At 36.9% G+C, this 21,287-nt stretch overlaps 1 pseudogene; it reads right to left on the reverse strand.

Moving 5' to 3' along the window:
- Nucleotides 1–20,631, reverse strand: part of LOC137394345 (dolichyl-diphosphooligosaccharide--protein glycosyltransferase subunit STT3A-like) — a 44,094-nt pseudogene extending 23,463 nt beyond the window's left edge.
- Between the last annotated feature and the right edge of the window lie 656 nt (nt 20,632–21,287).

The following is a 21,287-nucleotide window of genomic DNA, read 5'->3' on the forward strand; positions in this document are numbered from 1 at the left end:
AAAAGTTTTAGGTCTGTGAAACCATCAATGAACCAACATTTTGCATTTAATCCATAATTGATATTCACACCTATCTTAACTCTGTAATAAACCTAATGTTAACCTTCCTTATATCTGTGTACATGAATATACATTGTAGTTGGGTGTGACGAACTTATTAATAATCATTGAATAACAAGATTGTAAACAATAAGCAAGGCTTCTGTTAGGACGATTGTATCTTCATAGCTACTGTAAAACCTTTAATTGAACAACCATCATATTTCTTTATTTGACTGCTACTATAGGGGAAGAGTTGAAAAAAGAGCGACACCTTTTAATTGAACGCCAGTTGATTTGGCCGCCACCTGGACATTCTTTGATCTTTGCGAAATCATAATAGCGAGTGATCAGTAAAAAGGTGTCCGCAAACTCATACTATAACGACGTGGTTACATCAACGATAATTAGTTCTTTCATTGTTTTTGTTCGTATCGAAGTCCATTTACAAATTTGAAGTAGGACACAGGCTGTAATATCATCGCGGGTTAATTGCAAGCAATATATATTAACTGGTAGAGATTTTTTTGGTTTCTCAATGCATATTTTGAAGACATATTTGACAAGTCGGAGGTAAGTTAGCCGATTTATTGCATCTAACAAGGTTAATATCGAATCACCAGAAGGAGGGCAAAATATAGGTGGCATTCACGTCGGCCGTAAAAGAGCTAAATGTATCTTCAGAATTTTGACGAGACATTTGAAAAATACGACGCCCGCCTCTATTTGAACGCCACCTCTATCTGACTACCACCATAGAGGAAGGGTTGAAAAATAGAGTGCCATGGCATTCAATTAGGAGTTTTATGGTAACTAAACACATCGCATAAGGTGTAGAGATAAATGTATTATAAAGGAAACATATCCGACCTGCTAACAGTAGAAATACTTTACTCAAGACAACCTATTACTGTAGACGCCTCTATAATGTACACATCCTATAGCGTAAATTCTACACGACGTACAGAACTTTTGGTAAGTTTGTTAAGTGACTAGCATGACAACCGGTCAGACCTCTTAGACGAATGAAACATTAGATATAGGAACTGACACGGTCGTACTACCTTAAACCAATGTTGCTTTAATTGTCATGACAACTATCTAGGCTTCAGAAAAAGTGAGCGTTATTGGCCAAGCTATTACAAATACTTACCCTACAGATGAAAAGGCCATGAATATTGGGGAACATATTATCAAAACTGACCATTTATTAGAAACTACAAGAGGTGCTGACAGGATTATCTTCAAACCTGGCACGAGTTTGGTAACAACGACTGATAGTGACCGTCTTGTTGAAGTTAATCGTTCCACTTCTGAAGCAACTGAAGCTGACCTAGGTACTACGAAGCAAAGTTTGAAGTCACCAGGACAAAGCGTAAATGCGACAACTGATCCAGTTGATTCAACAAATGACATAACAACTAATATATTAGCCTCAGTGCCATAATCACAGAAACCCGTCAACAAGTAGCAACTCATGAAGTGGTCATAAACGGACCTGACAAGCATGTCACAATACAAGATGTACCTCAAACAGTTGACACAACCAGGTGAAACCATTTTTGGCCTGATTGTGACACGCGGGACATTTGAATGCTTCCTCGAATACTTTCCAGCCCAGATGTGAACTTTTGCTGTAATTTTTGCTGTTTTAGGCAGCACTTGACACCAACTATAACTGGATGAGATTTCATCCTTGTCAGGCAATGGATTGAAGAATTATTAAATATTAAAGCTGGTGTGACACGTGGGACCATAATTTGACATGAAAAACTATCTTGCAATCAATTGCAAAAATCTTCTGAAGTTTTTGACTCATGACATTATCGTTTGGCATGCTCATATCTTTACAACCCTCCTACAAGAAATATGTACTGTTTCATTTTCATGCCTACTTTTAATGATTCTGTGAGGTTTGAGAGAAGGCAACCAACTGTGACGCGCAGAACTGTGGCGCGCGGGACGAAAATAACATTATGAAAAATCCAAAATTTCTCTACATTTTGGAGTTGTTAGACAACAAATTGTCACGATTTGAAGTTACAACATCGAATATACATGTGGCAAACCAATTAATAATTCAAAATTAGTATATATTATACTTAGTTTATAAATTTACTTGCAACAAGTTTCACATTACAGTTAATTGGTATCAAAAGATTCACTATGTTTTACTCCGCTGTGTTGTAGGTGCAAAATGTGTGGAAATGGGATTACAAGCTCTTAAAAGCTAAAATACGAACAGTCAATTGCAACCATCACAAAAACACTTTAGATTGGAATTCATCTCCAAAACGGCTCAAATGGGACATAGTTGAACAAGATGGCTTCTGTTTACACTTTCATGCAACCTGATTCGTCGACATATTTTCACAAATATACTTCATGCATTCAATAAAATCATGTCTATGGTCGTTACGCGTTTATTTCATCATAATTGTAACACTGTCACTTTGAGCACTGATATCTCGAAACCTGCCATAAAAGTTTGTTTAATTTTTTAACCTTAGCTCGAAGGAATGCATATCATACTCTGATAAACATGACGAGCCTGTTGGTCACATGTGATCGTCAAAAAATGCTGCAGAAATTGTTCGCGCTATTTGGCAAGATGTCCGGGTCACATGATCAGATTAAAACTAGATGATTAGACCATGCCGAAACAAAACTAACATAGCAAGCATATATATTTGATCTGGGCTTTTCAATAGAACCCGAATTGTTTGCCATAAGCTAATACTACGAGACGTTTTATATTGAGCCCTTTAGTGGCCTTTTAATTCACGTGATAACACCACATGTCAAAATAATAACCAAGTTGGCTTGAGTACGTCAGCAAAATAAAAAGATTCTAGCCTGCGGCGCTTTCGTAATGGCTGCGATTAATCGTTCTTTCTTTAGCTTTTAAGAGCTTGTAATCACATTTGTACATATTTTGCACCTACAACACAGCAAAGTAAGACATGGTGAACCTTTTGATACCAAATAACTGTAAGGTGAATTGTGTTGCAAGTAAACCCTTAAAATCATTACATTTCGCCAATATTATTTCCTCCTTTTCTAGTAAAAGCATTTCTGTGATATGATAGTTCCTGCTGTTGCAATAACTTGAGATGCTTTAAGAGGAAAGTTTCTCTGGGTGGTTCTTTTGTCATTGGGGTTTGGCCGCATAAACTTCTTGCCCGCACGATGCAAATACTTTATAGTGTAGCTACTTTCATGGACTTCCGCTGTGAGAATTTATCCAATGTTGACTTCAGAGTCATAGGCCAATGCGACTATCATTTGTGGTGAAAACTGTGCTAGTGTTGGTGAAATATATCTTGTGGTTACCTCTTGATTAGATTCGCTGATCTGTGTGTGTGGAATTGGCTCTCAGGGAAAAAGACACCATTCCATCAGAACAACGTCGCTTCCTTTTTTATTTGCTATGTGATGGCACAATTGAATGCCATGAAATATAGCCACCGTGGACGAGGTTTTTTGCAGATCTGTGCTGTTTCAGTAATCTTATCTTTTGAAATCATACTTTACAAACCCACATTTGGTTCAAAGATTACCTCATGATTTGACGGCATCACCCCAAGTGTGTATCAGCAGGGTAATCTTGACAAACTCCATGTTCTGAGTTACAAAACTTGACATATTAATTCCAACTTTTCATTTCTCTCAAATAAACTGGATTTTGTGACTTGGAATATCAAGCGTTGCTTTCACATGAAGTGTATTAGAATGAAACCTCAAACGAAGGCAGACATCGTCATATTATTAAAAAATGTCCCGCGCATCACAAATACTTCCATGTGCTTATAAAACGGAAACTTGCCTTATTTTCAGCAAACTGGTGAGTTTGGCTGAGGCATAGCAGCCAAAAATCAAATTATGGTTAACAAATTTTTTACTTCAGATAGCTTAGGAAGAACAGGCTGCAACTAAATGCACTAAAATATGATGGGTGGGACAAACTATTCATTGCTCGCCTGAATGGTAAGGAAAAATTTCGTTTGTTTGGAAAAAACACTTGGGCTAAAATCTACTCTGTATTCATTATAAATGAAAAGCTAAATTTATTTCAGAATGAATGACAAAGTTTGAGAGAAAATGACCTATAATAGGTCATCTTAATTATAATAGGTCATCGCAGGACAATAAATGTGCCGCAAAGTTGAGAGAAGATGACCTATTGTCCCGCGCGTCACACACAATACCAGAAAAATCTATTCACATGTCCCATATCATCATGAGAGAAGATTTCATTTACAAAAAAATTGATGTTTCTGTATGTCTGAACATGTTTACTCACTAATTGACAGAAAATTATGATCACAAAAAGTAGAAAAAAAATTGCCTATGCGCATGACACTATGCCTGGCCTTGCTCAACAGCATCTTTATTGAGCACACGGAGAGCTTTGCCTGAACCGCCAACAAATGTCAATAGAACCAGCTATTTGCGGAGTCATGAATATTCTACTGTTGCAGACATAGCCAAAGACACGCTACAGGTTCTATCAGCCAATCAAAGTAATACAACTACAGAGAAAGCTAGTTGCCTAGACACAATCGAAACATCTACTTTTCAATTTTTGTCAGATAGCACAAGACAAGCAACCGCCAAAGCTGGCACTAAGACTGATGCTATGAGAGTGACGGCTTACAAGTTGACCACACAAAATGAGTTGCTCTTAAACGCACATCAAACATCTTTACAATCAGTTATATAGCTACAAGAATACAGGGTATGGAAAATCAACATATGGTCATATCCACTACAGTAGGTCAAAAATTAACTCCCAGCAACCTGTTGACAATAAAAAATAAAAACCTCTCACCATCACCGGGCTCTTTTGCCTTGCCAGACCTCTATACAGTCACAAACGATGGAAACGGGTGAAGTACCTGACTGATCAAGTCTGGTATAAGTGGAAATTACAGTATCTTCAGAATTTACGCAGAGGGAAAAAGTGGAACCTCAAGCCTAGAGATGTGGTGATAGTTATAGACAATGTACTACTTAGATGCAACTGGCAACTCGGGAGAGTAACTAAAGCCCAAAAAAATAGTGATGCTATGTGAGGCATGTGACCTTGCAAACGTCCAAGAACAAACTGAAGAGACCAGTTTACAAACTAATACTTCTACATACAACTCCAGATATTGAGAAAACTACCAGGTTTTTGTAAGGGGTGTAATGGAGGTCATCAGGAATTATTCTTCAGCTATGCCCAGGTTTTCCGTAATCCGCTATGTTGGCTTGCTGGGCATAAGTATCTTGCTATCAGTTAAGCACCTCACGGTTTACAACACAAGCTAAAGGATTAATCTTTGCCTTGCCATATGAAAGCACACCTTACTACCATTGTGAAGAGGACCAAAGAAAACTTCATCAAATAAACATTCGTCATACTACACTGTTGGTATCAAGTATTTTGCTCATCAGTAATGACAGATAATAGAGGTAACGTGGCTTCATTTTGTTTGTTCATACATTCAGTTTGTTTAGGTTTTATGTAATTACTGTATAGCTGCACTCATTATGTACATTCGCTTTGCAGTTTTAAGGTCAACGGAATAAACACATACACACATTCCAAGCATCAGTCATTTTCAATTGGTCAATGGAATAAACATATACACACACATTCCAAGCATCAGTCATTCTCCATTGGCAATCCATAAAAGACGTAACATCAGGTGTGTCAGTAAAGCACAGATAATAATTAGCAGTAGAATAGTAAAAATATATTGTTGTACTTGATTGCAAATTTGAAAAAGATTTTTTTTTCTTCGGAGAAAAAACTTTCCTGCCTGGAAAAAGATGAACAAATTGTTGTAAATTGATTTTGGAGGTATGCGCTCTCCTTAACTTATAGTATAACTAGTGAATATTTTACTAGTTTTTCTATAAGTTAGGGGAGTTGCTGTTAGCTGTTTTATATTACCGGCAATGCACGGTAATATAAAACAGCTTACAAATTGTGGAAGGGAATGTAATTGGCATTCACTAATTTGAGTAAACTAGCATATGCATTGCTAAACTTCCTAATAAGAGCAAGCTTCAGTGATGTTGCGCGTAACACAGCATTGCTATGCCTTGCTATGCAGAGCCTTTCAACACTGTGCATAGCATTTCAATGCCGTGCATATTACGCACAGCATTTTTATGCATATTTTAACTCAAATAATAGCTATCTGCTCAATGAACCAATTATATCCCACGCGGCTTAATTGGTTACGTTAGTCCCCCTGTGGATGGGAGGTTTTGAGATCAAAACCTGCTGCCATGCAGATTTTAATTTCTAGACTTTAATTGCTATAACTGTACACAGGAAAGACAAAAGACCAACAAACACTGAGATTTATATACATGTTTGTATAGATTATCACATTCATGGACCATAAATCGAGTGAAAGTGATAAAAAAAGGGAAAATTTGTTGCTACAAATCAATAAAAATACAGTTACTTTACAGCCAACAAATGAATGTTTGGTCTAGTTTTTCCTTTTTGAAAGGGCAAATGGGTGGGTTTATAAAGATCTTGGAACGGAAAAGACAAATTACATGTATTTTACTGTTCGTATGATATAAACGTTTCTAGAACAGATTATTCATGTTGTAGGAGTGTCTACTATACAATACACCACCGAGTTACGGCGACCCTGTTTTATGGTTTTATCGACTTACTATGCAAAACAAGGTGTGCTTTTTTGTCCTCTCCTTATGGCATTTGTTTTGCCATATGACATTAACACAAATGTTTTTCGAAACTTTAACTTAGCGGTCGGTATGCTGCATACGTTGGAGTCACAAAGATGCCAATCTGTTATTTGCCGAATTCCCTCCCGCAACGCCTGAAAGAGATACAAATCTTACTCTCCCTCTCTCAGTTTAGCATTCTTTGTATTTCGTAAAACAATAAATTAAGACGATAACGAAATTAAAGTTTAGTAAAATATTTACTAAAACTTAGCTTCAAGTGTGTTTAGTAAGCTAAACTCATTTAAGTTAGATTCAAAGTTTATGGTATACATCGGTCTCAAATTTAAGAATTTCATTCGGTTTGTAGTATACATAGTAATGTTACATTTTATTGCAGACCATAACCAGTAAATTGGTCGCTGTTGACTATAGGTACTAAGGTTTATAAACTATTCTGTTCCTAATTTTAATACAAATGTATGGTACATATATATACAATTTTGATACAATTTTGATCTGTCATATCGCCTTACGATGCCAACACAGGAACAAATTAATGTTGCATGACGGGGGTTCACTGTAATAACAACATCACGGTATTACAAATGAGACTAATATTTCATATCTTTAGCAACACCTTGGCACAATACCAGTTATCCATCTTTTTTTTGACGTCATCACCCTGTTTGCACATGCGCTCGTCCACGAAAAAGCCGCCTTCTTTGTAGAAAACGATCGCCATTCTCTTGATTAATAGAACTTTTTGGTGTTGTTTTGATACTAAAATAAAAAATTCGCAAACAAAAGTTTTGTTTGCAATAATTAATTGCAGAAGTTTCAGCTTTTTAATAATAAAAGTTGTCCATAAAGATGGCAGACAACGATAGAATGACGTCACGAAAAAGCGAAGGATTGGTGGTAAATTTAACCTAAGCCGCAGCCTAAAATCCACTTACTTGCATTGAATAGTTTTACATACGGAGATTTGCTGTGTTAATTAACAGAAAACTATAATGTAAGCTTGTTATTACTGAAATAGCATACAAAGGACTCAGTTGTCACAAAACCAAATTTCTCAAAGCTGTAAAATATTAAATGAAGACACAAAATATTAAACCATAACTGTCACGTACAACTTTTATCATTATTTACTAGGTAAATCAGACACGCTGATTCCAATTTTGTACTCAAAATAAAGATTAGCTCACTAACTTTCAGAGTAATTAAGGCTTTTTTACAGCGTTTTAATATCGGTCTCGAAAACAACACAATCGGCACAACAAGCTTTTTAGGAACAGAAGTTACGTAGGGATGTTTAGACCGATTTAGAATAATAGAGATGGGTGCTTTAAAACCCATTAATATCTAAATTCAGCCTAAAAATAATCTTTCCTTTTCTGAAAGATAGATAAGCTATTTAACATTGCATATTTAAAAAAGCGTGATAACAACGCTAGCTTGTGATAAAATCACGCTTTTTGAGCTCATTTTTCTCAGCGTTCAGCCTATTTAAACATCGTGTAACAAGCTACGAGCAATTATAAATAGTTTATATACCTTTCATAAAAGACATTATTTTACAGGCTGGATTTAGATAATAATGGGTTTTAAGACACCCATCTCTATTATTCTAAATCGGACGAAACATTCCTAACTTCCGTTCCTGAAAAAGCTAGGTTTCGTCACATATTTATGGGCGGAGCTTGTAATGCCGATTGTGTTGTTTTCGAAACGGATATTGAAACGCTTTAAAAAAGCCTATATGACATTGAAGATTAGTGGACCAATCTTTATTTTGAGTACAAAATCGGAATCAGCGTGGCTGATTTACCCAGAAAATACGGTGAAAGTTGCACGTGACAGTTACGGTTTAAGTAACAGTATTAAATGACCATGCAAAAATGCAGAGTTCAAATGTGGAGGCTCTACATTCATCAGAAGAAGTTTTATTCTGTTCTTATGTCTTTCCAAGGTGCACTGCATGCTGCTCTGAATATTCTGAGATTATGCATGCCTTCAAAGTAGTTATTTAAGTGAACCAGCTGTAACAGGTCAGCAAGGTGGTAACTTATATTTCAAGCTTTTACAGGTTTACTGTGCAAGAAGACAAGCAGATTGTGTCTGTTTATGGGTCAAACGGAAAATACACATGAAAGCGTTTGACCAGCGAACTTGTTTTTTTTTAAATGATTTCAATGAGCAGGAGATCTACCAAGAGTATGAAAATTTTATTTTCATGCTTGTTCTTCTTTTAACACATTTACTAACAATTCATGGCAGGGTAAGGGTAAGCAATAAGATGTCACAACAGAAAAAACTCGATATTGTACCTGATTTTAAACTTTCACAGAAACTGTGACCAGTTCAATTTATATTTTCAAACAATTATTTGATGAGTCCAATGATATACAGCCCAAAAGGATAGCCGACGGCTATCATATGGGCGGGGTTTAATGATGGAGCTCTATTAGGATTGTGCTAGCCTGGGTTTCAAAGCAAACACAACTCTCGCAGGGCGGTCGCGTTGCCTTGTTAGGTTTTAGAAAACACGAATCGCTGTTATCGTTTCATTAGCTTATTCAGCCAGTAGACCCCGCGGGTCACAATAGCAAACATTGAATTTCTGCAATGTAGGGGTAATACCTAACCAAAATAATGTATCTATTCAAAATAAAACATTTCAAATTACCTAATTTTAGTAATTCTAAAATTAGTAAAGGTCGTAGTATATGCCTAAAGTTGAATATAATTAACCGAACAATGGCATTTCTTTTCTAGTTTTTGATTAATATTTTGCCACCCCTAATATAAAATGACAAAGTCTTTCATCGGTTTCACATTGTTTTACCTTGCCAATAAGATGGGATAGCAGGCAAAGCTGTGCAGTGTAGTTTTCATACTCAAAATCTAAATGCAAAACCGAATTTGAGCTATTTTACGATTGTGACTATTAATATCACGAATGCTTGTGAATGGCAACTGACTGATCATAACGGTGACAATATTGGGATACTATATTTATTTGACAACAAAATGAATTCAACAGATAAGTAAAATAACCACTATAGTTCATAATATTCGTAAATTTACAAGGTGCTTTATTCAGCATATTTGTTTGTTCGGGTGCCGTGTTCGGGTTAATCCCAACAGAGCTTCATCATTAGACCCGCCCATATGAGCCCCGTCGGCTATCCTTTGGGGCTGTATATCATTGATGAGTCAATGACCAAGCTAGTTTAAACTTCTCTGCATAGCCTATAGGCTAATAAGTTGTGCCTACAAAAATGTCTCACAATTTGACAAACATCAAAATTCTAGTTCATGTATATTTCGCAGTTCCTAAAAATCAAAGTCTGTTGTGAAAGCTGGTTGGGTTCATAAACTAGCAGTCTATTTAGGATAATCAATTTCAACAGCTTAAATACTAAACTCTGATAGACAGATAGCCCAGAGCTAGGCCACAATCTACACCATTTCCAACCCCCACGAGGTTCCCATCTCTGCTCCTAATTGTGAACTTGTACAAAAGTTCGTACATTTGAAAACTGTCAGACATTTCTATTTAGATAAAGGGATTAAATTTATACAAACGGCAAATACAATGCCGTTATCAAGCATACATCAAACTTCATATGAGTTAGCTGATTCTCATCAGAATGTTAAAATCATTCGATCATTGGGTGAGCAATAATAAAAAGCAACCATTAAACTAAGAGCAATATAACTAATATAGCTGCTGATGATAGCTACTAACTAGGCTTGTCATAGGCATGCAATCGCATAAGCGTATGGATACACAATAAGCAGCATTTAACCATACCGCATTCTTGACACCTATGGAGGGCACTGCATTCTTTATTAACTAGCTTGCGATAAGCATTCGATAAAATTACTAACTCAAAACAAATCTAACGATAATATGTGTAGTACATGTACTCCGGTCGAAAGATGATTAAATCCGCGCCGATTAGTCCGAGTTTGGCCTCGTGCAAAAATCATTGCACGGTATGATGTGCTTTCAAAAGACCGTCTGCCTAGTTACGAACAAGCCTACATAAATTTCCGAGGCGGCATGTAGCTAAGGGTCAGGTATAATTGCAGTGGCTCAAAACCTGGTCAGTTTCTGGGTCGTTTTGTAAAGGTGGAGCTTAATCCGGAAATGCAAATGTTTTGTCGGCACTAAGCGACGAGGTTTTAAGCAAGTGCTAATGTTTAGTCGGTTAGAAATTGAGTCTGTAATCTTTTTATTTTTTGTAACAAAATAAAGCATAAACATCGTTTTAGACAAATCTTTAATCAAAAATACGAGATCTTTCATCAAACTAGCATAACGTATTCACATAGTTGTTTATCGTAGCCTTGTAGTGTTAAGACGAAATAGTAACATGCTCACGAAACAGAAAAAAATCTTCTCAAAAATACATCATTAATTATTCTGTATTCGTTTATACAGTGTGTATGAAAAATATCTTACATACGTTGTAATATGATTGCACTTACATGTATGTAACGCAGTATTATATAAGTTATTGAATATTTGTGATTATGTTCTAATGTGAACAATTGTCTATATCAAGAACTGATCCTATTAGCACAGTATATTCATTAAATGGGAAAGACATACAGCAAGTATCAACGATAAAGTACTTGGGCATTAACATAGATAGAAAACTAAATAATGATGACCATGTTCAGTACGTAGCTAAAAAAGCTACCTCTACCTTATATATGTTAATGAGAGCATTAAACAGAGCATGCATCTAGTAAAACAAGATCACAGGCGTACAAATCTATATGTAGACCTATACTAGAATATGCTTCGTGCGCATGGTCTCCTCATCAAGCAAAGCATGTTAGCAAGTTAGAGAGTATAAATAGAAAATCCTTCAGATGGGCTTACAAAATTAAATGGAAAGACCCAATTTCCCTGAAGATGAACATTTTAAACTGGCCTGCTTTAGAAGACTGTAGGTCAGATATAGATATAAGTATGCTTAATAGAATTCTTAGTGATAATATAGCCATCGATATTAAAAACCACGTACTTTTTAACACAACAAGTCGAACACGAAAGGGATTGATCAGAAAGGCAATCTCATGTGATGTGGCCAAATATTGGTACTTTAATCGCATCTTAACAATGAGTGCTTCTGGGTCCAATGCCTTGTCAGCAATTACAGTTGCAGGCCCCTCTTGTAATACCTAATATCACACTTATCCTTGAGAGGTCCCTGTCTGTATGCCTGCCTTGTCGACTTGTTGGCTTGCTTGCTTGTATCGTTTTACTTAAATCGTGTTATTAATGCAAGCAACAAACAAATATATATAAAAATATTTTGCTTGAGTTTCTTGACTAGATTAACTAGTTTCCTTGCTCGTCTTGTTGACTTAATCTAATAGTTTTTGTTTTTGCATGTTTTCTGTAATCATCCGTTATCCGATTGCTCTCTTGAAGCAATCGTCTTATAATAGACCAAAAACCCCTTATTTTCTGTCTTTATTGACTTGTTTAACTTGCATAATTAATTGTTTTATTGATTTAATCAAGTCGTTTATTTGTTTGTCTTGTAGAAAAAAATAAATAAAAATAAAATAAAATACTGGTACATAATGACATCTCTATAATGCACCCATCCGGGCGCGAATGAGATAATATAGTGGACTAGACTAACCAAATAAAATGCACATTGAAACAATTGTCTACTTTGCTACCATTCTGAGAGCTAAAGAAGATTCTATTTCATTTTAGTGTAACTATTTGTGTTAGCGTATCGTAAGACAAAGATTGTGAAAAGGCAACAGAAGACATTAGCCTATTTTATCGTCACTACAAACACCGACTTCTCCAACAACTAACTTTATTTAGATTTGAACATGACCGCACTCGGTGGTTATTCATTTGTCAATTTGCTTATATATTTATTATTTATGTACAGCAGTGTGTGACCAAAAATTTTTTCTTGAATTGTTGGACAAAAAATATTTTTTTACTGTTGGCATCATGATGTATTTTCTTGCTCCAATATAAATAATGCATGCAGCAATTGTTGTGCATCATTGTTAGCAGCTTTCCCGTTACCTCCACAAGCACAATGTAGCCAATTCTGGAAAATCAGAGGGCAGCCCACACAAAACCTTTAGCATGATGTATGTCTATTGGCATTGCTGACGTTGTACAACATACATTGTTTGAAAAGTCGATGCGCAATGACAAAATGTCTGATGATGGACCACTGGAACAATGATGGGAAGCAGGTTGTTTTAGTTATCGGACAAATCTATCATGATAAATTGTAAAGTTTAATAATTTTACTTTATTTGATATAAAAAGAAAATGTTGCACATAACTTAATTACTACCACATCAGCACCAAAGCCATAAAAGGCCTTTAACAAGCACAAATGAGAACAGAATAACACAGTAGAAAAAGGCTACATATACTACATGTAGATATGTGAAAATAAGTGAATATAAGTCTGGGTTATTTTTAAAAAAATCAGTGTCGAAAATCCTGAATGTTTTATGTATGCAGGTATGTTTTAATTTGATCAATATATTCACTCAAAATTGAGCACAGTACAAGCTGAAACAGTTTGAGTTTTTGCATATAAAAGTATTCCTATCTAGAACAAGTTTGTTCTCTATGACTGCAGATGGATTGGCAATGAGGTGGAGGGCACGCCAGATGCCCTCTGGCGTGCCCTCCCTTCATTGCCAGTTCACCCACAGCGATAGGGAACAAACTTTTTCTATGCCTATCTAGATATTGCATGTATTAGAAAGCCTCAGGAAGCATTTATGCTCTGTCATTTCTTACTCCCTGCAAACTCCTTTTGGAGATCCTTGATCTAAAATAAAAACAATCATAGCATGTGTATTTACATCTCCTTGAACTTGTAAAGTACTGTGAATGCAGTATTCAAGTGGCATTATTTGCGACAATTTTTGACTTTGACAGGAATATTATTTGTTAATTTAATGAAGTAGATTGCAAGGTTACATTGGACATTGTGATTAGCTGGAAGTTAATTTGGCGATCTCAAAGAACCAGGCAAATCTGCTTTTGCTAGTTCCTGACTTTATTACTGTTTTTACAGTAGTTTTATTTCACAATTAGTTCTTGGCTTCATATATCTTCTCCGATCCTACATTGCTCAACCGACTTAGCCCATAGAGTTGACTTGTAGAAGACAACAGCGACATTAGTCCAATTACTCAGTCTACGAATCGGATGGTGTTGTGGCACCTTGTTATCAATTTCTCAAAGAGTTGATAACAACTCCAGAGATGCTCCCAAATCCTGATTAGAGATTTCCAAATCACATTAAATCACCAATCATGAGATTGGTATCAAAGCACCATAAAGATGGATTACCCAGCTTGTAAATTAAATCAAAACCATCAATTACATAGTGGATGATGGTTTTAATTTCATTTTATTTGAAAGCTGAGCAGTCACCCTTCTAAGTGATTTGATTTGGAGCAAAACGCACGCCAGCGATTTGATATGCTTTACAAATCTGGAATCAAAGATTTGGGAGCATCGCTGCACAACTCTCTCCAATTCAGACACTGAGCACTTACACTAAAGTGACACGAAAGCATCATGCAACAGGGTTTTAATTTTAAAACTGAGTTACTGAATATTACCACTCACCGGACTGTTAGGTATGAAAATAACATCAGGTGTCTGAGTTACATCTATAATGCTGTCGTTTGTGGCGTTTCGTAGATGCTCCCCACATCTATGGAAGCTCGCATAGCCTCTGCTCTTACTCCTACCCGTCCTGAGCAAGCACTGCGTTTCCTCCTTATCTTGAGCTATAAATCAGAATGCTCGAGGCATTGAACGTTTGGCTGGGTGTGAACAGGCAACTTAACAAATATCGTAGTTGGCAGCAAATAATTTGTTTCTAAAACCTAATCCTGCCTATACAAGGGGTTCTTCTGCATTATCCTACTACAACTTCACGTTTTTCTAGCTACTAATCTAGGGCTACAAATGGCTTGAAGATCCGCCTACCAACGAAATTCCACATTTAACCATAATTAATATTGCACGATTTGCCTAAAATTTTATTGCTGGTTATGTGAGTGAGTACCTGCGTGTTACTATCAAATGTATTGTCTTGCGGATGCGGTCTCTTTGTTGGATTCTGTGACTGAAAATGTAAACAATACGTAAGTTATGTATATCGACACCATGTGCCAACATATATGAATTTATGCACATGCATAGCATATTTATATTTGTGGGCACAATCTAACTAAATTCAAATTGGCAAAAGAGTCCAAACAAAGGCCTTGTTGCCAGAGCTCCAAAATAAGCATTCATTTTATCTTGATTTTAATGATTGTTTTTGCAAATTTTAGGTGTGAAATATTAAATGTAAAATAAAATATTACGTCCAAGTTTAACCAAAGGTGTGAACTGCGATATAATACTACCTGGCGCATGTGTGAGACCTCGGGATGAGAAATTATCAAGAAAAATGAGACAGATTGCCGTAAACTTCACTGGCTATTGGGTCAAGGATATGGTATCTGAGCATTCCAATCAAGTCCTTGGTTCTTTGCAATTCTACCGAATTTCTATGAGAGTGCAGATGAATTAAAGTAAGAGAAAACGTTTTTGAACTTTGATGTACTGTGAGACCGAAAGCAAAGTATCGAATACAGCTTAGACATGTCGCAACCCTCACAGTAGTGTAGACTTAGATTTACTGCATTCTCTGATTTCAGGCTAACAATAATATAAATGTGCATGCGGGCTTTTGTTACAAGATAGCTATTTCAGAAATAAGACAAATTAAAATCCATAAAAGTAATAAATATTATTTATTATCTCTATGTAAAATCCATACTATACTATCTGTGCATTTGCAAAGACATGGAAGGATAGCCCTGTCTAAATATATTGGACATACAATGACCAAGTTTTGCTGTCCAAAATATCCCTTATAATAGGCTGAGTAAAATATTCTTGGTGTACTGGTAACTTACCCTCCGCTGTTCTTTGTACTTTTCCTTCTGGGTTTGCTGTCTTTCAGGGCCGTACATGCAACCATACTCTTTTTCTTCGCCATACTCTTTTTCTTCGCTATACATAAATAGCCTTGACTGCCATGAATGACGTTCTTACCTCTCCAAATATCTTCACCTTGCTAAATTAGAGCAGATAAAATTTTAAAATTAAGAGACATGGTACAGATTTTTTAGATTCATTGGCTGAAGACGTTGTAGGTTTTTAGCCTTACTTGATTGCTAACACTCAATTGGGAACTAACTGCTGTATGTATATGATGCTTGATACATTTATTGCTTGCTTGAATGTAGTTATTAATATATACAATGATTTTTAATGTCATTTCAATTGCATGCCAATGCTTGTACACTGAAGCCTATGTATATCTTCTAATCAAGGCTGCTCTATAAGCTTGATTGTAATCCACTGCATGTCTGTATACATGAATATCCACTTCATCAAGTTAAGCTTAAGAGTTGAAGTGTCTATAGAGAGTAATCCTTTATTGCTGAGAGGTAGATGGTGTGTATCCAGTGTGAGTTGCTAGTGAACTGATGAAAATTGTGTCAACTCTGCTTCAAGTAGGGCCTGTGACGTCATAGATCACATGGTACAAAAACAAACCAAAAAGGGCTTCATAAAACTGCAGCATAAAAACATATAAGCTACTTGACATGTACTTCTATTGCACAACAACCAAGCATAGGCCTACATTTTACAATCAAGGTTACACTTCACAATCAAGGTTACACTAAAATATCCGAGATGTAAAGTTTTCATTTTTAACACAAGATCACAAATTAAGCAGTGGAGAAAAAGTGCTTTAAGGATATGAGATTACCTTCAAAAAGTCTTTCATGCTTGTTAAATATGCCGTCCTTATGGTTTGTGTAAACCTTGTTGCCATATTCGATTTCATGGGCTTTGATGGCTTGCTCAGCCTCGTCTAACAATGAGGCAAGAACAAGTGGCATAATGTTTAAATGCACTGCAATTAAAAATATATATTTGGTAGGCCCTCAGGCTCTTCGTAGAAGTTGACTGTCGTCAGCGATCATGTCATTCAGCTATCGAGGCTTCGATAACCTACCGACATGATTACCGACTACAGGCACGGGAGGCCTGTAGGTAGGCCTATATAGAAGATGAAATGATGAATACAAAAAGTTAGTTATGAATACATGATGACCCACTGAGGTCTTCTTTTAGGGTTGAAGCAATATGAATATGCAGTGCATTTCAATTAATTTTTTAAGACAAATTGCAAGCAGTAAGCGACTCTGACTACTGAGGACTACTGATCACAGGCAGGCTGTCTAGTCCGAAAATATAACTGCCCTGCATTGCAGAAGACTACAAAAACTTGCTTTACCTTGCATCCTCCCCTACACTTTTTGTGAACCAAACTGATGAGATACAGCCTAGGCCTGGCGGTGCTACTGACAGCGCACCATTGTAGTAACAAGTTCAAATAAAATTTGAGATGCACAATTAAATGGTTGTTCCTAAGGTAGCTACATACTGTCGTTGTTTCAAAATGTGCTACAATTGAGACTTGGTAGTAATATAAAGTTAGTTGTTAAAAAAGTGTGTGCTTGCAGCAAATACAGTAAAGATAAGAAACTGATGTCTTCTGTTGCCTTCATTTTTACAATCAATGCCTAACGAGATGCTAATACTATTATTTACAGTGAAATAAAATAGAATCATTTTAGGCTCTCAGAATGGTAACAAAGTGGACAACCGTTTTAATGTGCATTTTATTTGTTCAGAACATAATCGTAACTTTTCAATATTTTATGTAATACCGCTTTACAAAAGTGTATTCATATTTAAAAAATATAAAACTATTTTTCAAATATAAACGAATACAGAATAATTAATGGTGTATTTTTGAGAAGATTTTTTCCGTTTTGTGAGCGTGTTACCATTTATTCTTAACAAGAAAAAACTACGATAAACAGCTATGTAAATACTCTATGCTATTTTGCTAAAAGAACTCATATTTGTAATTAAAAATTTGCTTGGAAAAGATGCTTATGTGATATTATGTTAAACAAAAAGATAACTACTCGATTTCTCAACAACTAAACGTTTGCAGTGGTTCGACTAACTTTAAAGCTTTTGCATTTCCGGATTAAGCTCCACCTCTACAAAACGAACCAGAAACTGACCAGGTTTTGAGCCACTGCAATTATACCTGACCCTACGATACGCTAGTAGAGCTCAGTACGGGTCAGCAGACTTGTTAAGCAAGTTCTTGACAGTGCGTACAGAATGCTCAGCAGCTCCATTGCCTTGTGGGTAATGTGGAGAGCTAAGTCACATTTCGGTAGGAGTAATCTTTGGCGAATTCCTTAAATTTTTGACTAGAATATTGTGTCCCATTGTCAGATACAACTGTTTTGGGTATGTCATGTTGGGCAAATATAGATTTGAGAGATGTTATGACAGATCTGCTGTTTAGGTCGGCTAGTTTACTAATCTCTACGTATCTCGAGAATTAGTCTGTGACAAGGATGTAGTTAGTTCGCTGCCAGTAGAATAAGTCTGTCGCTACACATTGCCAAGGTCTGTCAAGCAGTGTACTGGGCTTCAACGATTCACGGTACTCTGACTGGTTTTTCTGGCAAGTTGCGCATGTCTTTACCATCTCTGCTACTTAAGCCGAGATTCCAGGCCACCACACTGAGTGGCGGGCGCGTTCTCTACATTTCTGAATACCTAAATGTCTGTTATGTAACCGTGATGGTATATCATGACGTTCTGAGAATGATATGACCATATGTGTACCATGTAATAGTAAACCATCAGTTAATGTTAGATCAGACTGGGCGCGCCAGTATGGTTTCAAGTTGGTTTCCACGTCGAAGAGATACAACGGCCAACCGTGTTGCGTATATTTGATAACTAATTGAAGTGTGGTATCTTCAGACTGTTTGCGTTTGAGGTCAACTAATCTTGGCTCAGTTAATGATAAATAGTTGATGTCTGAAACAGCACTGATTTCCACATTATTGGCCAACTCGATATGGTCCTGGCTTGGCTTTCCAGACAGTTGCCGTGAAAGTAGGTCGGCGATGTGATTGGTTTTATCCGGTATGTGTGACACAGTGAACGAGTATTTCATGATTCGTAGTCTCTGGCGTTGGATACGTATTGTTAGACCGTTCACAGCCTTAGAATTGAAGATTGGAACTAAAGGTTTATGGTCAGTCTCTATTCTGACATCAGGGTGTCCTAGAATATACATTTCGAACTTGGTGCATGCCCAAGCTCTACCTAAAGCCTCTTTCTCGATCGGAGACCAATTCTTCTCAGTGTCAGTTAACGATCTAGACTTGCATGCTACTAAGCGACGAGTGTTGTCCTTCTGAATCTGAAACATCACTGCTCCTAGTCCTTCATTAGATGCGTCGCACATAATAATAGTGGGACGTTCTAGACAATACCAGGCTAAACGTGGAGTAGATTTAAGTTCGGCTTTGATATCGATGACAGCCTGACGCTGTGCAAAATCCCACGCCCATGGAGTGTCCTTGTGGAGTAAAGCTCGGAGTGGTATGGTTAATTCAGTTATTCTCGGCGAAAATTTACCTAACTGATTGACGGATCCTAATAGTGATTGGAATTTTGTTATATTCTCGAACTACCAGGGTCGGGTAGTTCGAGAATGTCTCTTATGCGGTCCGGGTCGGCACCGACACCGTTTGCGCTTATAACATGCCCCAAGAACTTAACTGTTGAGTGTCCAAATTTACACTTTTTATAATTCAGTGTCATGCCTGCCTCTTTGAGTTGGTCTAGAACTCGGCGTAGGCGAGCATCATGCTCGGATCGACTTACAGAACTATAAACTATGAAATCGACCATATGGCATACTACATCATCCAATCCATCCAGTATGTCCTGCATACATCTCTGGAAAATGTCACCAGCACTAACCAATCCGAAAGGTACTCTGTTGTAGCAATACCTACCAAAGGGCGTTATGAATATCGTTAATAAATGTGAGTTGTCATTAACGGTATCTGGTGATAGCCCGAGTTGGCGTCGAGTTTAGTCAAATAACGAGAGCCTGAAAATTTGGCTAATGAACTGTCTACTGAGCTACTAGGATGTGTGTCACGTTTAACTGCTCGGTTTAAGTTTGACAAATCAGCACATATGTGAATCTGATTTGGATCCTTTTTTGGTTCTTGGACCATACCCGCACACCAGTCGGTCGGCCTCGTCACCTTAGATATCACACCACTTGACTCCATTTTGTCTAACTGTCTCTTGACTATCGGCAGTCTAGGAAGTGACACATCATACGAAACGCGTAACGCCACAGGTTCAACATCGTTCCTAACTTCTATGTTGTATGACCCGGAAAGTTTACCTAAGCCTACAAAAACTTCAGGATATTTCGTTTTAAATCTACAAAAGTCGTTCAGCGTGACAGGCTGTAACGTTCATAAAATGCTCAGTATCACAATGAACTAAACCTAAAGAAACACAAACGGTTTTGCTCAACAAATTATTTTGCTGGTTTCGTACAATGTATAAAACTTCATTTACATGCCTATCAGCTATTCTCAATCTAGCATTTACTTTGCCAAAACAGGTAATACAGTGTTGCCAGGGCCTATGAGACGTCTATCTGACTGGCATATTTGGCTGCTATGCCAACCAAAGTCACTACACACTGACACATCCGCGCCCGTGTCAAGCTTAAAATCATGTTTTACTTCATGACTGTCATCTAAGGATACAAATAATGATGCAGACCAAGGCTTGTTTGTAATGTTAGCATGTCTAACTTCACCTAAGAATGGGTCGGGTAAGTTTACTTCAGTTAGTTTAGCATTTTCCTTCCGACACATAATCTTGCAGTGGCGAGATGGTGTGAGGTTACAAAAGTCACATTTGGATTTGATGGCTTGACAAGACTGCTTGTTGTGCGGTGGAGTTTTGCCTCATCGAGTGCATCTAGAGTTGTTGTTAGAGTTATGCTGTTTATGCGTAGTCTATGTTTGGGCTCTGCGTTCTGCAGTTTTGGGTCTCTGTGTGTGACTATTCTGGCGTTTATTTCGGTTATTGTTGTAACCTTTGGATCTCACCATGTCCACCGTACTGGTACGACCAGCAACGTTAGCTCTTACTACAGGTTGTGCTTCCTTAGCAGCTTCAAATTGCCTACATATTTCTACAGCAGCAGCTAGAGTTAAGTTTGCTTCCGACTACAGCTTTTCACTCAGTCGGTCATCACTAACTCCTACGACTAACCTGTCTCTTATTAGTTTTTTCTCTCAACGCTCCATTTGCACAATTCTCTGCCTGTCTATAAAGTTTATGTATGTAACTGTGCATTCCATTTTGACCTTGATTTGGTTTATTAAATTTAGCACGTTCTACGATATATATATATACATGTATATATAATATAATATATATAATATCTTCTGCTTGCTCTACTAAAGTATATACAAATGTATTTATCTGTTCAATTTCTGGCTGTTAGGATAGCCTGCTGGCATCC

The sequence above is a fragment of the Watersipora subatra genome, chromosome 4 (genome assembly GCF_963576615.1).
Source record: "Watersipora subatra chromosome 4, tzWatSuba1.1, whole genome shotgun sequence".
Lineage (NCBI taxonomy): Eukaryota > Metazoa > Bryozoa > Gymnolaemata > Cheilostomatida > Watersiporidae > Watersipora > Watersipora subatra.